The sequence below is a fragment of the Camellia sinensis genome, chromosome 15 (assembly GCF_055761805.1).
Source record: "Camellia sinensis isolate YWXY chromosome 15, ASM5576180v1, whole genome shotgun sequence".
NCBI lineage: Eukaryota > Viridiplantae > Streptophyta > Magnoliopsida > Ericales > Theaceae > Camellia > Camellia sinensis.
The window spans coordinates 135,320,014-135,339,446 of record NC_138975.1 but is presented as its reverse complement, the minus strand read 5'-3'; the positions used below and the strand labels follow the sequence as shown (position 1 = coordinate 135,339,446).

Sequence of the window (19,433 nt, the reverse complement as noted above, 5' to 3'; positions counted from 1 at the left end):
AATTTGAAATTATACATTTGCTCAAAACTTACTAAGGAATTTTTGTACTCCTTTTCGAATGATTTGAAGAATCCCACATCCTTTTGGAATGATTTGAAGAATCTCATATCCTTTTTTTGGAGTGTTATATTAGATTGTTACGTTTGGAAAAATTATACCAATGAGTTTTTTTGTATGTTACATTGGAATGTTACACTAAGGAATTTTTTTTAGAGTGTTACGTTTGGAAAAAGTATACTAAGAAATTTTTTTTTTTTTTTTAGTGTTATATTGGAGTGTTACAGTTTGAAATTACACATTTGTCCAAAGTTTAATAAGGGATTTTTGCACTCCTTTTGAAATGTTTGAAGAATCCCACATCCTTTTAAAATGTTTGAAGGATCCCATATTTCAAGTCATTTTTGTACTCATTTTGAAATGTTTTCCAAATAAAAAATATTATCATATAAAAATTCACCCTAAATTTGATTTTCATAGTTTGTGTACATTACCTTTCTAGCAAAAAAGAAGAAAAAAAAAAGAGAAGGAAACATAATAAAAATAAGGGTATAATCGTAAATCTAATTTCTAAATAATATATTAAACCTACTTTTTTTAAATTAATAAGATTAATTAATTTATAAAAAAATTCTTAAAACTAAATGTGTCATCATTTCTCAAAATAAGATTTATAGATAAACTTCCCTAATGTCTTACCAGCAAACAGAAAGACAATGAGTTTTGCGTGTATTTGATAAGTGAATTTCACTACTATCATGTCTAATGATAAAAAAAAAAAACATTTGTTAAAAAATTCACGTATGGAATTACTTCATTCCGTGTGCGCTTACGATGTGAATCCCCAAAAATTACATGTGGTATACACATTTTATATAAAAAATATATATATAATTTTTAATATCATAAAAAATTTAATTTTGACGGTCAGCACAAGAAATATAACTTTTTTTTGTCCATCACAAAGTACAACTTTCACAAAAAAAAATATAATCTTTTTCATTCATAGTTTTAGGAGTTCACACTATAATTTTACTATTCATAATTTTCATTACAAAAAACTTAATTTTTCTTACAATATACACTTTTTTAGGGATGTGCATTATAACATTTTCCTTTTCGGTCAATCAAATTTTCGCAATACAACTTAGAGCTAGGCATAAGGTCATCCGATCAACAAAAACCGCCTAATCCGGTTTGAACTGTGCATGTGCGGTCGGTTTCGAACCTCTAACAGGGTTGGATGCGGTTCTCAATATTGCTATGTTGTGGGTTGCAGGTTTTATCCGCACTCGCATACACACGCCGGCACTTCCTTTTTTTTTTTAATTCTGGAATCTGGAACTTTTTGTGTATATACACATACATATACCAAATAATATATATAATACATACATAACTTGCTGTGTATATATTCCAAGTAAAAAAAAAAAAAAATTGGCTTTGATTTTTGTTCTGTTTTATTGTCCCGTAATCGTTAGGTATGTTAATTTGTTAATAGGTTTCTTGGATTGTTCTTAGAAGTTTCAAACTTTCAATTTGGGGTTTTATTATGTCTATTGGGGTCTCTTTGTATTGTTATGGTTGTTTTTGTGATGTTTTGTAGTTGTATGCATGTGTATCTATACTATTATATATGTGAGCATATGATTTCGTATAATAGTGTGGTAGTTTTTCCTTCTGTCTCGGGGCAAATTTTCTTATTCTAAAATAAAAAAATATTATTCAAAGGCTTGAGTAAGATTTAAACCCAAAATCTTGGATTTCATTAAAAACACTCTTACCATTTAAAAAACATACATATTATGTTATTAATTTCTTTATTATTCATTTTTATGCTTACTTATCTAAATTCTCTTTACTTAATTTTTATTGATTTTTCAACTCATTTCTTTGTGATTTCCTGTAATTTGAGTTGTTTTGTTTTGCTATGGATGGCTTTATTTTTTTAATGTTTCAGCTACAAACCTTTTTGATGTAAATTAAGTCATTTTCTTTGGCCCAAAAATAAATTTTTAAAGAAAAATACCAAATCCGTAAACTGTTCGTAACCGTCCGCATATCCGTAAACCCTATCTGCAGAAACTACAGCGCGGGTTCAATTTTTCTTAAACCACATACATGTGGATTGATTTAAACTATAAATCGAACCGTCAAAAACAGATCTACGAGCACTCTAAATACTACTCTACAAAAAGAAAATAACCATCTAGCTAATATATATATATATATAAATTAGATGTGGTGGGTACACACGACACATGTGTATATGATTTTTTTTTTTCAGAGAAATAAAATTGTAAAATATATGATTGAATTTAAAATTTCAAAATTGAAACCATTAATGAATCTAAACAGACTAACAATTGAGAGATTTATAACAACAACAATGAAAAAAAAAAAGGATTCAAAAGTACCCATGGAATTTTTTTTGAGTAATGCTACATATACCAATTAGTGTATTAGTTGATGATATGACACAATTTAAGATGTTTTTAGTATTTGTAATTTATAAGATCATAACTAGTGTTGATATACTAAGTAGTACACTAATTGATACATGTAGTACTACTCTTTTTTTTTTAGGGAACCCATGTCATAATTGTGGTTAGAGTATTTTGAAAAAATCAAAAAAACGAGATATAAACACCAATTCTAGGCTTCTATTTATAATAATACTAGTTTACATAGATCCGTGCAAGATACGGGCTATTATTACAGTATATTTAAGTTTTATATTTTGATAATTTTTAAAAATTAAAATATTGTTCTACGAAATTGAATAGAATAAATCATTAGATATATAATAGAATTATGTGGTATAGTATGTATTTTTTAATTTGTTATACAACCAATGATGTTTACTCCAATTTTATTACCATATCATTTTAGGTGAATTTATGAGTTTTTAATATTTTTTCAAAATTTATAAATATATATATATATATATATATATATATATGTTGTGTAGCTTTTGTCAACCGACAAATATAAAACAAATATTACGATAATTCTCTCATCTAAAAAAACTACTAAGATAATTCACTAAACTAATAAAGTAAAAAAAAATACATATATATATATATATATATATATATAAATAACAAAGTTTATTAATACATAAATCATACTCGCATAACGAATGGCCAATTTTATTAATCAGTAAATCATTAAGTAAATTAATAATTTGTAATGATATCAAAAATATTTTTCAGTTAATCATTTTGTTAATAAATAAATCACAAGTCAATTAATAGTTTTTAATGATATGAGAAATATTTTTAATAAACAATTTTGATAATTTATTATTGCATAGGAATTTTTTTTTTTTTCCATGAGTATTGTGTTAAATGAAAATTTATAACAAACGGTAGTTGTAATTGCTAATATTATAGGACCCATTCTTATTTTCAACAAACCATATGGATGTATTTGTAATTTGTTAAAAAATAAAAGATTTATGCTTCATAATTGACCAAGAATATTTGCGTAATTACGAAAAAATTTATTTCCTGATTGACCAAGAATATTCACGTAATTACGAAAAAACCTATTACATAATTGACCAAGAATGTTTGCGTAATTACGAAAAAAAACCTTCACTCAACATATAGGTCACTATTAGTAAATTATTCAAAATAAAAGGGCAAAATCAAAAAGACAAGACGAATCTCAAGCAGCTAAGCGCACGGACTATTATTGCAGTATGTTTAAATTTTGTATTTTGATAATTTTTGCATGTGATATTTTGCATTATTGACTTATTTTACCTATTTTATCTTTTTGTACTTTTTTAATCTCAACTTAAATCCAACTCACTTGTCAAACGAAGACTTAGCCATGTTGACAAGAAATTTTTTTTTTATAATTTGTTTGTAGCCTATTAATATAATTACAAAATCTTTTGGGTTAATTACATCTGTAATTATATATATATATATATATTTGTATTATTTTAGTCTTTATAATTTTAAATAGTTTAATTGTGATTCTGAACTCTCAATTTTGTGTTAATAAATAAAATATTAAGTCAATTAATATTTTTTAATAATATAAGAAATATTTTTCAGTGGACAATTTTGATAATTTATTATTGCTTAGGAAAGTAGTTTTTTTTTATTATTATTTTATTAAATTAAAATTGATAATAAACGATAGTTATAATTTGCAGTATTATAAGATTAATTCATATTTTAAACAAATTTATTGGTATATTTGTAATTTGTTAAAAAATAAAAAATTTATTTTTTTATAATTAACCAAGAATGTTTTCGTATTTAAGAAAAAATCTTCGCTCAACCCAAGACAAACCTTCACAACCAAATTAACCAAAATTTATTACATAATTTTCAAAAGGCCATTATCCAAATTGTTTCATCAACAAAACTAAAAGGTAAAATAGCAATTTCAAAACAAGCTAAGGGCAACATGGGAAAAAAATGACAAACCACAAGCAGCAAAGCCACACTTATATATATATAGTTATAAGAATAAATAGATAGAAGATACATATATCAGCTATTTTTACATTAGGTTATTGTATTTTGAAATTCTACTTTTGCTTTGATTTGATTTCCTCCTAACTTTTGTTAAGGCACAATGGGTTTTAATTTGGTTTTTGTGCTTTTAGGCAATGCAAGGGGTGTTTGGGAAATGATCAAAATAGTCAATAAGTTAAAAAATTATTTAAAAAATAATAATTTTAGCAATTTTTAAGTATGTAAATGCATATCATATATGCTTGCTTAAATTCTCATAAATATATGTAAGTTATCTCACAAAATCGCGTAAATTTTCATAAACATACGTAAGTTAACCTATAAAAATTTAAGAAATTACAACTTATATATATTTATAAAAATTTATACAAGTGCATATAGTATGCACCTTATACACCTAAATACTTTCCATTCAATTTATTTCTTTTACCTTTTTAAATTTTGTTTCTTATAAAAAATCAAAAAATTATTGAAAAGATTAATTATCAAACGAGACCTAAATTTATCTACCTGGTTGCTTGCTGCAGATATGAAGAGAGTTCAAATATTTAGTAGCCGTAAAGCATGGGCCGAGCCAAGTCCGACTCCAAATGCTCCCAAAACGGGAAATCCCCCGGTGTCACCATGAAGGGATAGGCTTTTCTTTGTGGGTATCATTTATGAAAAAAAAATTAAATTGATTCGATAATTATAATCTTTATATTTTATTATTTTTGTTTTTAAAAAAATAGATAATTTATTTTTAAAATAGAGTTATTTATTGTTTTTAGAGACAAACGTGATAAAATAAAATAAAAAATTACAATTATCGGATCAATCGAATTTTATTCATGGATGATATAGATTGATAGTACTACAAAATAAATTGTTTAAATTATCAAAATAAAAATTGTGATGGATCTCACGAGTTCCTCAAATTATTTCAAATTGAGACTTAAGTACGAGAGAATCCTAACTATACCAGAAAAATAAATGAAGTTTCAATTATCAAGTCTTCCTTTTTATTGTTATTATTATTATTATTACTTGTTATGTTGAGAAATCCCAATCACATAAGGTAAATTCCCCAAAAAATACTTTCAATCACTAGCATATCGCATGTATCAAATAAGTCGGTAGATACCCTGCAAAAATCAAACTAAAGATAATTGTATTTATGACATGCTGGTTAAACTAATTTATTATGGAGTGTTTTGAAAAGTTAGTAAAAAGTTAATTTTTTAGTTTTTTTTTAGCTTATTTTATTTTTTTGTGAGTAAGGCCAAGTTTGGCATTCTCCAAAAAATTCAAAAAGTCAAAAAGTCACTATCTTATTTAAGTCACATCATCTTATTTAAGTCACATCACCTCTCTAACACATTACTTCAAATCCAGCCCAAATCCAACCCATATTTCATAAAAAGTCAAAAAGTGTACTTATTTAGTCTTCCCCAAACTTGACCTAAGTTATGTGAAAGATGATGTGATCCAAAATGTATAAAAAGTTAAAAATTGACTTTTTACTAACTTTTCAAAAGACTCCTATTATTATTGCTCTTCAATAAATTCCCACTAGAGAAATGCCATCCTTTAAGAAAAAAATTGTAAATTTTTTGTAAACAGAATGACATGTACGCTTGATGTGGCATCTTTTGTGGCAAAATATGAAAAGAAAATATTTGGAAATTCTAGGAAAAGAACTCTAATAGTAGACCCCACTAAGTAATATGATGTTTTAGTTTGTATTTATATTTTTCAATGCCACATGTATAGAGCTCTATTTAGAGTCTATACTCAAACACTGCGAATATTAAATACAGGAAAATATCATTTTACTTTCCCTAATATTGTTGGGAATGGCTCCTTTCCATACAATTCTTCTCCATACTCTTCTGTAATCTATTTTGTGGGCTCCATCGTCTCATAACAATAAACATGAATTATGCAAAAAAAAATTAATTATATCAAATATCATTAGACACATGAACAATTACACTTTATTTATTAAAATAGATAATAATTATAAATTTTAACATAAATAGTTCATTTCATAAACAAAATATAATTTGTTTATCTATTAATTGATATTTGATAAAGTTAATTTTTTTTACAAACAATTTTCATTACGAGATTTATAAGATGAATTATTCCACTCATTGTCATGGACTCAAAATAGAATTCACAAAATAAAATATAAAAAAATACACAAGATAATATTATGAAGAAGAACCATTCCCATTGACAGAGACAGAACTAAGAGAAGACTATAGGGGGTCGTGGCCCCTTTGTTTCTGTGAACATTATTCACTTTGCTTGTTTTTTATTTTTCAAAAATACTTTTTAGAAAAATTCTACTTTCTTATTTTTTGTATTTTTTGTATTTTTATTGAATTTTTTAAATATTTTAAGCAATTTTTTTTTTAATTTTTAGACACACCTAACATAAATACACATAAAAAGTATAATTTTTGTGAAAAAATCTTTTAAAAATTCACTAAATATCAAAAATACAAAAATAAAATAAAATAAAATACGAGAATTCAGTATATTTTTCTTATTTTTATGTATTTATTAATTTTTTAAAATATTTTTTTACTAATTTTTTACCTTTTAGATACATCTAAGTAAAGTGCATCTAAAAAAGTAAAAAAAAAATGCTTAAAATTTTAAATATTCACTAAAAACAAAAAAAAAGGAAAAACAAAAAACTCAATTTTCAAAAAACTTAATCTAAAAAATTCAAACCAAACATACAGATTGTTTGCCATAGATCATTTTATATATAAAATAGGTCTCCGGTATAAAAAAATATATATGTCATTCTTCTTTCATGTTGAATTTACTTTCTATCTCATGTATAAAAAAAAACTTATTCATCCTATTAGAAATTGCTTCTATGGTATTTAAATTTTTTTTTATGTATATATATTTTATATATCATATATACATACATGTGTGTTTTGTGTATATGGTGAATTTTTTTTTTTTGACCCCTCCAGTAATAAAATTTGAGTTCCGTCCCTGCCCATTGACGGTGTCTCTACCGTTGTTGCCCTTTGCAATTTTTTTTTTTTTTGGTCCCACGACACGAATTGAAATTTGGAGGGCCAGCTTCTGAAATTTTTTGTAGCAATGTTGAGATCTCAAAGTGAAGAAGACCATTGTTGCATGCTATAAGGGAAATTCTACTTCCATTACTAATTTAACTCTTTACACCTTTAAAATTTAATATTTTAATTTGTTTTATAATTTTTATAATTATTTTATTATCCTTATTTCTAAATTTTTTTTCTTTCTTTTTACACCCAAAAACCTTAACACCCACCACCATCCCTTCCAACTCCCATCTCCGGCGACCCTACAGTGATTGACAATCAAAATTGAATACATACATCGAAGGAGAAAGTATGAAAGTATATTAGAGAAAGTATGAAATCCTCCATAGATCCATTATGGGGTTTTGAGTTCCATTTGGGATTGTGGATATATATATAGAGAGAAATACGATTGGATATACATGTTAATGTAAATGTAAATTACTACTACACCTACCACCAAACCTACCTCCACCTACTACTCCTATCACCTACTACACTCCACCAAACTTACCTCCACCACTCACTCCTCACCTACTCCAGAATCATCTCCTATATAATAGGAATTCTTGTACAAAATATATACACATCAATAATAATACATCAGTTATTTATTTTCATGGTATCAAAGCGGGTTTAGAACTTAATATTTTCGCTTCCCCGGCGGGCGGCAACCTCACCTTAGCCGCCTGCCGGACCTCAACCTAGTCCGCTAGAATTTTCTACACATACCTTAAAATTTCTTCGAGTCCACCGCCTTCACGCCCAACTCCTTCCAGTCGCTGTCCTTATTCACCCAGTCAACCCATTACCACCAATTTTCTTCTTTGAAGCTTCCTCTGTTCTCGTCTCATCCCAGACTCTCCCATCTTGATCAACATTCTGTTAGAAAGCATGCCTAACCATCCAAGCAACCTATCATCAGATCCTACAAGTGCAGGCCAAGCCTTCGATTACGTTAGCATCATCCGAAACCCCGACGGCACGATCACCGGCGTCCAGCAATTCCCAATCATCCCTGCAACACCCGATCCCAACTCTTCCACCTGTCCCGTTCTATCCAAAGACGTCTCTCTCAACCCACATCACAACACCTGGGTTCGCCTATTCCTTCCCCGAGAAGCACTGGATCATAGTTCCTCATCATCATCATCCACCACAAAGCTACCTCTCGTTGTTTACTTCCATGGTGGAGGGTTCACCACTTGCAGTGCATCCACCAATGCTTTCCACAACTTCTGCGTTGATATGGTCATCGAAACCGGTGTCGTAATCGTGTCCGTCGATTACCGTCTCGCTCCAGAGCACCGGCTCCCGGCGGCCTACGATGACGCCATGGAAGCGTTCGTGTCCGGCGTCGGAGCTCAGTCTCCGGTTTCTTCTCCGACCAAATCTCCGGCGCTTTCGAAGCCTAAATCTCTAACAAGAAGAAGGCTCTAACCAAATCTCCGGCGCTTTCGCTGTTGCTCTTCCGGTGCCGGCTTCTTCTCCTCCGGCGTCATCTCTGCTGCCATCGCCCATGTTTTTGCTCTTTTCGTCGCCGTCTCGATCGGAGCTAACATCTCCGGCGGCCACGTCAACCCCGCCGTCACCTTCGGCGCCTTCATCGGCGGCCACATCACCCTCCTACGTGGCATCCTCTACTGGATTGCCCAGTTGCTTGGTTCCATCGTGGCTTGTTTATTACTCAAGTTTTCCACCAATGGCATGTCAACATCGGTGTCTGGAAGGCTTCAAGAACTCTATCAGCGACCCACAATCCAAACTCTCCTCATGGATCTTCACCAACACCTCCGTCACCTTCATATGCAAGCAGCTCGTCGGCGTTTCCTGCTGGAACGAGAAAGAGAACCGCCTCATCAAAATAATATATATTATCCCAACTTTCATCATCAACTAAGCCAGACAGTCAGATCTCTGCCTCTCCAAACATGGAGCCCTCACTATTCACATCATGAAAGAGAGTGCATTAAAGACTCCACTATCTTTTTTTTTTTTTTTTTTTTTTTTTTTTTTTTTTTTTTTTTCACTCACGTGGGCTTGTCTACACGCACTCTTGTTCCCCACTCATATTTTTTTTATATTTCTTTTACTCCTCCTTTTGACAAGGACACGAACCACACACTGTTTTACACCCCCACTTCCCTCTTTTCTTTATTTATTTTACACATTTTTTTTTTCCATGACAAGTGAGCTAGCTCTTTTCAAATAATTTTCCATTCCATTTTTATTTTTTATTTTTTTAACAAAAAAACAAATCCCAAAAAAAAAAATAAAAAAAAAATACATTCATTCCAGTTGATTTTTCTGCCTTACCACACCTCCCATTCGAGTTTGCCAAACACACTTATTTTATTCATATCCGGGATTCACCCCGCTCACCATTCTACACAAAAAAAAAAAAAAAAAACAACAACAACAACACAACAACCACCTCCCCAGGCGGGATTTTTCTTCTCTACTCTGCAGCCGGTCTTTTCTTCTTGCCTCCGTCCTGGGCGGTCCTTGCCGGTGTTGCCTCCGTGTTTCCCCCTCCACTGGGCACGATCACTACTCCCTGCTCCTCCACTGCAGCATATGGCGGACCTCCAAATCGGAACATCACGGTGGCCTTCCGCTTCAGCTCCTTGTTTTCTGCCCTTAGCACGCTTATCTCTGCTCGCGCATCCTTATACATGCGTTGGAGCAGAGCCAGCTGGGAGTTTAATTGCTGCACCTCATTTGTCCTACTCTGCAGCCGGTACGACAAGTTTGTGACCGCCGTCATGGACTCCACACATGCCTTCAAAGTATACTGATTCGTCTCCACATCCGTTTGCACTGCCATTTTTTGCTCCACCGACTGCATCGGAAAGTTCAACGGAGCAAACCCAGTGGTGTTTGGTTGGGGTTCACGGGACACCGCACCCGTTATCTCTCTTGTTGACTCGTTGAGATCGGGAAAGAGAGTAAGCAGACCACGGGACGAAGAGGCCATTTTCTGGGCAACAGAGTGTTACAGAATATCTCTCGCCATAGAGTGTTACAGACTCTCTCTCTCAGCACAACGAAGATTTTTTCAGAGTTTTCTCTCAGTTTCTTGCCTCAGCCTCTGCCTCGGCCTCCGCCTCCGTCTTGGTTAAATAGCCGAGGCAGCCACGCGCATCGCGCGCCTCTTGATGCCAGACAAACGGGCACGCCAGCCAAGGCACTCACGTGCCTAGCCATCATATCTGGCACGCCTTTTGATACATCGGGCACGCCTTTTGATGGCACGCCTTTTGACAGATTGGGAACACCTTTTGAGGGCTCGATATCTACATCCATGTATATCTTTTGGGCAGCCTATCTACACACTCATACAGTGTCTTCTACACCAGTCAGCTTTATCAATCCCTTTGTTTCAACCTCAAATAGGTTTCTATCTTCACACCTATTTGAGTTTGAGGGGGGGTTATACACAGTATCATGTATAAGTCGCTCATGGCGCACTGTGCACCACCACAACCTCTGCTATATCGGTCCGACATGACCCCATAAACTGTCTTCTACAACGGTCTGACACGACCACACAGTGTCCTGCAACAACGGTCCGACATGACCCCATAAACTGTCTTCTACAACGGTCTGACACGACCACACAGTGTCTGCTACAACGGTCCGACATGACCCCGTAAACTGTCTGCTACAACGGTCCGACATGACCCCGTAAACTGTCTTGCTACAACGGTCCGACATGACCCCATAAACTGTCTTCTACATCGGTCTGACATGACCACACAGTGTCTGCTACAACGGTCCGACATGACCCCGTAAACTGTCTGCTACAACGGTCCGACACGCCCATACAGTGTCTCCTATCCCATTTTTAATTTTATTTGTCAGCTTATTTTTCTGTTTTATTACTCTCTCCAAACTCAAGTTGGCTAGTACCTATCCTCCTTGAGTTTGAGGGGGGCTGTTAATGTAAATGTAAATTACTACTACACCTACCACCAAACCTACCTCCACCTACTACTCCTGTCACCTACTACACTCCACCAAACCTACCTCCACCACTCACTCCTCACCTACTCCAGAATCATCTCCTATATAATAGGAATTCTTGTACAAAATATATACACATCAATAATAATACATCAGTTATTTATTGGCTGTTAATGTAAATGTAAATTACTACTACACCTACCACCAAACCTACCTCCACCTACTACTCCTATCACCTACTACACTCCACCAAACCTACCTCCACCACTCACTCCTCACCTACTCCAGAATCATCTCCTATATAATAGGAATTCTTGTACAAAATATATACACATCAATAATAATACATCAGTTATTTATTTTCAATACATATATAGAAATACAATTGGGTTTGTGGATATTGCTTTTGTTGCAGCAGATTCAAGCACCTATTTAGGGGCTTTTTGCTTCGGCTTCGGCGACAACATCAAGGACGGAGGTGGTGGCTATGCCAGTGGTGTGAAATGTCTTCCTCAGTCACTCCGCCACCGCGATCTCCTTCCCACCCATCTGGCGCGTTTGTGTGTAAGAGAGAGAGAGAGAGAGAGAGAGAGAGAGAGAGAGGGGTTTCAGATCTAGGGTTTTAGGACGAGGAGGAAGAGAAGAGAAGGTGGTTGTGGTGGCGGTGAGGGAAGAAAGAGCTGCGATAGCAAGAGGCTGCGGCGACAAGGGGCTCCGGCGTTGAAGATGGTGGTAAGAGGTGATGGTGGTGTCTGTTAGAGCATCCGCATCAGGCTCAGCAAATTTTGAGTCAAATTATAACTTAAAAAGTTATTTTTTTATTTTAGCTAATCACTTAATGCATCAAATTTTCTATTTTAACTCAATCCTATTAAAATATTTGTTATTCTTTTTTTTATATAATTAAATTGATGTCCTATCAACCAAACAATTCTTATGTTTTACAAAAAAATAAAACTAGAGGAGAAAAAAAAAAAAAATTTGCCGTTGACCGGCCGAACTTTCTGGAGGACGTCCGGTTACACTCAAATCGCATGTTGTAGCGATGAACAGTTTCTGCCTTCATTAGAAGAGTTACTATAGCAAATTTAACAAAAAGTTAATTTAAAAAAAAATTATTGAGAATAATGGAGGGAAAATTTGATGATTTATTAGCTATATTTTAATTTTTTGTTATTTTGAAAATACTGATGTTAATGCTCTTAGGATTTTTTAGGTTTTAGGTGTAAGGATAAAGAGAAAGGTTAAAAATGATGGTAATAAAGGAGTTCTAGAAATTATAAAATTAAAAATAGAAAAGTTGAATTTTGAGAGTGTAAAAAATTAAAAATTGGTTATATAAGTTGAATTTCTCATGCTATAATCCAGAGATTTGATTTGAACAATAATACTAAATAAAGGAAAATTATTAATAAATTCTACTTTATTATTAAGATTAATAGTGAATTTTAGCAAATTTTAATGCTAACAACTAATAAAACACACTGTTATGAAGAATTAAGCTTTTTAGGAATAAGTTGTCATAAATAAGAATTAATTGTTCATATTAAAATTTGATAGGATTCTCCTATAAATATTATTAATTTTGTCAATCTATCTTTAATGAAGTTAATGAAAAGTAAAAATAAATGGGGCCAAGTGACTTTCATAAAAGTTCAAAGACTAAAATGAAATTTTATTAAAATTGTAGAGATACTAATGAGGCGAGAAAAAAGTCGCATATTGCTCATATGAAAAGTTTTGTCACCCTTATTAACACCAAACTCACGGGAAAAGTACGTTGCAAGTTGACCGAAAGTGTAAACAGTTAGACTATTATAATTGAAAAATGAAGGATCAAAATAAAATTTAATATAAATGTAAGGGTGCATAATGTATTTATCCTAAAATGTAATTGAACGTCTAAAATTTAAATTGATAAAATTGAAACTTCAGATCAAAATAAAACTTCGTTTAAACTATATGGATCAATAATATAATTCATCCTAATTCAATGGTCTATCTGAAGTATATTTCTGAGATTCAACAAGGCAAATTTTAGAGCAAAAAAGGACCATAGGAAGCTGTTTTATTTTTTTAGATCAATAAAGTAGATCTCTGTTAATGATCAAAAAAATGCATTACAAAAATAAATAAATAAATCAATGGTTTATCTAAAGTATATTTCTGAGATTCGACGAGGCATATTTTAGAGCAAAAAAAGGACCATAAGAAGCTGTTTTATTTTTTTAGATCAATAAAGTAGATCTCTGTTAATGATCAAAAAAGTGCATTACAAAAATAAATAAATAAATCAAAGAAAAAGAAAAAGGGCTGACTAGAGTAACATGTAGAGTAGATGGAAACAAAATGATCAACACTTCAGGGCATTTTGACAGCACCACCACATCTCCAAACCCCCCCACTGCTTCCGACAGCACCACCACGGCGATTGTTCGCTCGATACCGTCTTCTCTTATCACCGACGTCACCGTCGACTGACCAGCACTCTTCCTCTTCCGCTACCTCTCTCTTTTCAAAGCACCCAGCGCAATACCTCTCTCCAAACCTCCCACCGCTTTAGATCTAAACTTTGCCACAATTCTCGGTCTTGGGTACCTCCATCAGCCTCGATGTCGTCTCTTCTTCTCTGAGAAGTTGGTGGTGGTGCGGCAACTGAAGAAAGGGACTTGGAACACCACCACGTTGTGGATCTTTCACTCTCACTCTCTGGCTGTTTCTTTCTCTCTCTCTTTTTCAAATCTCTTTTTGTTTTTATTATTATTATTATTATTGCTCTAGTTGTTGTTGTGGTGGTAGATCTGGTGAATGTTGAAGGTCACCCCATGTGAAAGGGGTGATCCTCATGTCAATAAAGGAAGACAACCAACCAAGTCAAGTTTGGTGGCCACCAACCATAGCAAAGGTCAAGAATGGAGGCTACCCAAGTCAAGAATGAAGGCTCTCCCACCTACTCCTTTGTGTATAAATAGAGACGGGAGGGAGAGGATGAGATACAGATCAGAAATTAGAGAGTGAGAGCTGTGAGTTGAGTGAGTTTCATCTCCTCCTCTGTATTTTGTATTTTGCTCCATTTTAGTGAAAACTTCTCATTTCTGTCCGTGGATGTAGGCATTGGGCCGAACCACGTAAATATTGTGTTCCCTGTGCGTGTGAGATATATTTCTGGGTGTGTTTGATCCTAACAAGTGGTATCAGAGCCGGTGTTGTGCGTTTTGCGGAAAAACAGAGTGTTGTTCCGAAACTGCCCAGAAATCGTATTGCTCGAAATCAGATTTTAAGCATACCAGGAGCAAGGGCTCGACGAGAGGAGTCCAGAAACATAAAACAGACACCCAACAGAGGCCAGACGCGCTCTCACGCGCCCCTAGAAGTTGGCGCGTGAATCCCAGTCGCGTCACGCGCCGCACGCGCTTTCAGAGGTAGAAGACGCGTGCGTTCACGCGCATGCACGCGCCACACGCGCTTTCAGAGGTAGACGACGCGTGATCTCACGCGCGACACGCGCCGCACGCGCGCGCACCAAGCCGCTCGAGCCGGAGCCGCGTTGACCGAGCCCGAGCCGCTGACCGAGCCGCTGACTGAGCCGCTCACGTCAGCCAGACGCCAGCCGAACAGAGAAAAATCCGGTGCTTCTCAGGCGCACCAGATTCTGCCGATCTGAACCGTTAAAATTATTTTGGCTTGATCTAAGCCATTTGAGGTCCGATTTGGGTGAGCCAATAGTGTTTTCAAACTATTTGGAATATTTCGGACACATCCGTACGGTCAGATTTTGCAAATAAGGTTTTCAAAAATTCAAAGTTTTTATTTTGGCAATCCGAAGTGTTTTTCCGGCTAATTTGAGCAGTCCGGACTTCACCGCAAAGCCTGTTTTTCAAACAGAGATTACTTTCTGGATGATGGAGGAATCCACATCAGCTTCAGGGCCGATGATTCGGTTGAACGCTTCTAATTATGCGATATGGAAGCCGCGGATGGAGGACGTCCTGTATTGTAGAGATTTGTTTGACCCTATAGCGCTAAAGGGGGTCAAACCAGATGGAGACAAGGATGTGGACTGGATAAAAACCAACCGGAAGACTGTCGGTCAAATCAGACAGTGGATTGACCACAGTGTGTTCCACCATGTTGCCCAAGAGACAGACGCCTATGCCCTATGGATGAAATTGGAGGGCATGTACCAGTCCAAGACCGCACGGAACAAAGCCTTGATAATGAGAAGGCTTATAAACTTGAAGCTGAAGAATGGTGTGTCTGTTGCTGAACACACCAGTGAATTCCACAGCCTTGTGAACCAGCTTGCATCAATCAAAATGGAGTTGGAGGATGAGATGCAAGCATTATTATTACTCAGTTCCTTACCAGATAGCTGGGAGACGTTGGTGGTTTCTCTCAGTAATTCTGCACCCGAAGGGAAGCTGACCATGGGAATGGTCACAGACGCCTTATTCAACGAGGAGGCAAGGAAGAAAGAGATGGAAGGAGAGCAGTCCCATGCCCTTGTCACAGAAAGTAGAGGCAGAGATAGAGAAAGGGGCAGAGGTAGAGGAAGAAGTAAAAGCAGAGGGCGTTCACAGTTCAGACAGGACAACACGAGGAGGTGTTTTTACTGTGATCAAGAGGATCACGTAATAAGAGATTGCCCAGAGAAAAAGGCGGACAGACAAGCCAAAGAGAAGGCTAAGGGACACGGAGGTCCCTCAACTACAGCAGTTGCAGTGCATTCCTCTGACGATGAAGAGGTGTTGCTTACAATCTCGTCAGAGTTGGAGACACCCGGCTGGATTTTGGATTCAGGGTGTACGTTCCACATATGTGCGGATAAGAAGCTTTTCTCCACTTATCGAAGAGTCAGCGGTAGCACTATCCGGATGGCCAACAACACAGTGAATAGAGTTGTCGGCATAGGGACAGTGCGATTCCTTACTAAGGATGGAAGAAAAGTAATTTTATCTGAGGTCCGACATGTGCCAGGAGTACGGAGGAATCTAATCTCCCTGAGTATGCTAGATCTAAAAGGAAATTGTTTCTCATCTAGTGGCGGGGTTCTTCATGTACGCAGAGGTGATAGAGAAATGTTGCAAGGCAAATTGTGCAACAAACTGTATAGACTGCAAGGAGAAGCTTTGACAAAGATGAGTGTTGTCAAATGCCAGTCAAAGGGTACAAAGAGAGAACATACGCAACCAAAGCGTATGATTGAGCAAGGCTTTCATCAGGAATGGCGAAAACGGTGCACGGGAACGCAAGGAGGCAGTTCAAAGGTGCACAGATCTGAGCCAGTGAAGCCAATCTTGAAGAAAGTTCAGAGCAAAGAAACCAAGTCTGTAGAAACTATGCCAGTGAAGAAGAGAGTTTCTTTTGCTCCCGTGTTAAAGACATTTTGCAACCTCTCAAAAGATGCAAGGGAGGGATGCAATTTCAAGTCGCAAAGTGAGCTTTGCAATGCACTCCAATAAGGGGGTGCAAGCACTATGCACGGAGTTGCATAGTGGTAACTTGTACAGACCGGTGGAAGGTGCCTTGGCAGAAGGGCTAACTGTCAAACATCAGAACGGACGTACAAGTGAGACAGAACCGAACATCAGGGATTGCAGCACAGACAACGGGCGTATGAGATCGCTGGGAAGTTGTTCTGAAGTGCAGAAAGCAAAGGCTGGTTGTTCAGAAATAAGCTCCGAGCAAGGAAAATTGAAGATGTTGATGTGTCAAACTCTGAAGTTTTCTAGTTGCTCCCGTGTTTCATCATGCAAGAAGCTGCACGGTAATGCAAGGGTATCCCGAGCAGGGGGTGCAGGGCATCCAATCAGGGGGTGCTTGATACCTTGGCAGCAGGTTTTGTTGTGGATCACCTCACATGGGCTGAGGGGGTGATTGTTGAAGGTCACCCCATGTGAAAGGGGTGATCCTCATGTCAACAAAGGAAGACAACCAACCAAGTCAAGCTTGGTGGCCACCAACCATAGCAAAGGTCAAGAATGGAGGCTACCCAAGTCAAGAATGAAGGCTCTCCCACCCACTCCTTTGTGTATAAATAGAGACGGGAGGGAGAGGATGAGATACAGATCAGAAATTAGAGAGTGAGAGCTGTGAGTTGAGTGAGTTTCATCTCCTCCTCTGTATTTTGTATTTTGCTCCATTTTAGTGAAAACTTCTCATTTCTGTCCGTGGATGTAGGCATTGGGCCGAACCACGTAAATATTGTGTTCCCTGTGCGTGTGAGATATATTTCTGGGTGTGTTTGATCCTAACAGTGAACAGATATCTTCTTCTTTTTTAATCGTTGATAATGATTATTGTTATTGTTGTTGTTGTTGTTGTTGTTGATGGTGATGATGAAACAAATCACAACAGGTAATGGATTTCTACAGTTAGATATAAACAGATAGGGGACCTCATGTGGCCTTGATATGTTCAAAATGGCTACGATATTTCAATCAATAGTTTTTTAACAGATAAAATGCTTTGATTTGTTCAAATTTTGAACAGATATATTGAAATAAGAAAAATATACTTGATAAATTGAATAAATAGTAAAAAAAAATAAAAAGATAAAAAAAGAATAAATCTTTTTGAACAGATAGGAATTTCAATAGATAAAAAATTTTAACAGATAAAAATGATTTGAACAGACAAGGGGAAAAAATTGAACATATAGTTAAAAAAATTAAACAGATAAAAATAATAATTTGAACTGATAGTTAAAATTTTTGAACAAATAGAAATAAATTTGAACAGATAGTTAAAAAAAAGTCAATAGATAAATTAAGGGGTCTCATTGGAAATAAAATGCCCTCATAAACAATAAAAATAATTTTTCACCAAACTATTTCACAATTGGTGGAACTTTTACAAATAAAAAATATCCACTGGACCTGAGACTTTTTAAATTGGATTTATCACCAACTTTCTCTAAATTATATCGGTAGTTCTTATATTGTGTTGCTTGTATTATTTTAGCTCCTATAGTTTTAATTTGGCTTAATTTTTATCTTATTAATTTAAAATTTTATGTCAATTTAGTCTAATTTTGACAAATTTTTTTTTACTAAATTGATCAAATTTACAATTTTACTCCTAAAAGCATGACACATATTGCTTATTTGCATATTTACTGTAAAAAAATGCTAACAATTATGATTAATTAGACTAATTTAAAACAAAGTTAAAAATTTATGATCAAAATTAATCTAATTGAAATTATAAGAATCAAAACAATATAAAAACCAAAGTACATAAACTAACAGTGTAATTTGCCCTCGTAAAATAGAGGTGAACATGAACCCTAGTGACCCTATACAGGACGGCTACGTAAATGGGCAAGATTATTAAGAGGTACTATATGAATTAAGGCTTCGTTTAGTTAAAGAGGTTGACGTTAAATTAGTCACTAAAAGAATAGATTAAAATATTAATAAAATAAAATATTACATTTAAAATAGGGGTGTTCGCGGTTCGGGTGTGGCCAGGGAATCTCAAATCCGCCATCCATTGTTAGATTGGCAGATTAGAAAAAATCAGTCCACATCCGTTTGTCGAATTGACGGATACAAATTGAGCAGATTGGCAGATGGATGCGAATCGGTTTAGCGGTTTAAACTTTTAAAAATTTTGAATATAGTACAACAACTTGTCAATATTTTTTTTGGATAACAATCCAACTCAATATAATCAAAAGATTACCAAGTAAAATGTCAAATATCAACAATAAATATATATAAGAAAGTCATGCATTATCAAAACTATTTCATTACTTTTTTTTATTTAAAAACTATTTAATTTGATTTTTTTTTTTAAAAACCTGACAAAATTTAGTCTTATATTTTTCACACAAAAATACCAAATATCAATACTTGTCATTTGATAAAAGGATTTCCAAATTGAAAACAAAACA

General features: G+C 34.6%; 1 pseudogene; it reads left to right on the top strand.

Annotated features, from left to right (window-relative positions):
* Positions 1 to 8,464: 8,464 nt before the first annotated feature.
* On the top strand, positions 8,465 to 9,010 carry LOC145813311 (carboxylesterase 1 pseudogene; annotated as a pseudogene).
* The last annotated feature ends 10,423 nt before the right edge of the window (positions 9,011 to 19,433 follow it).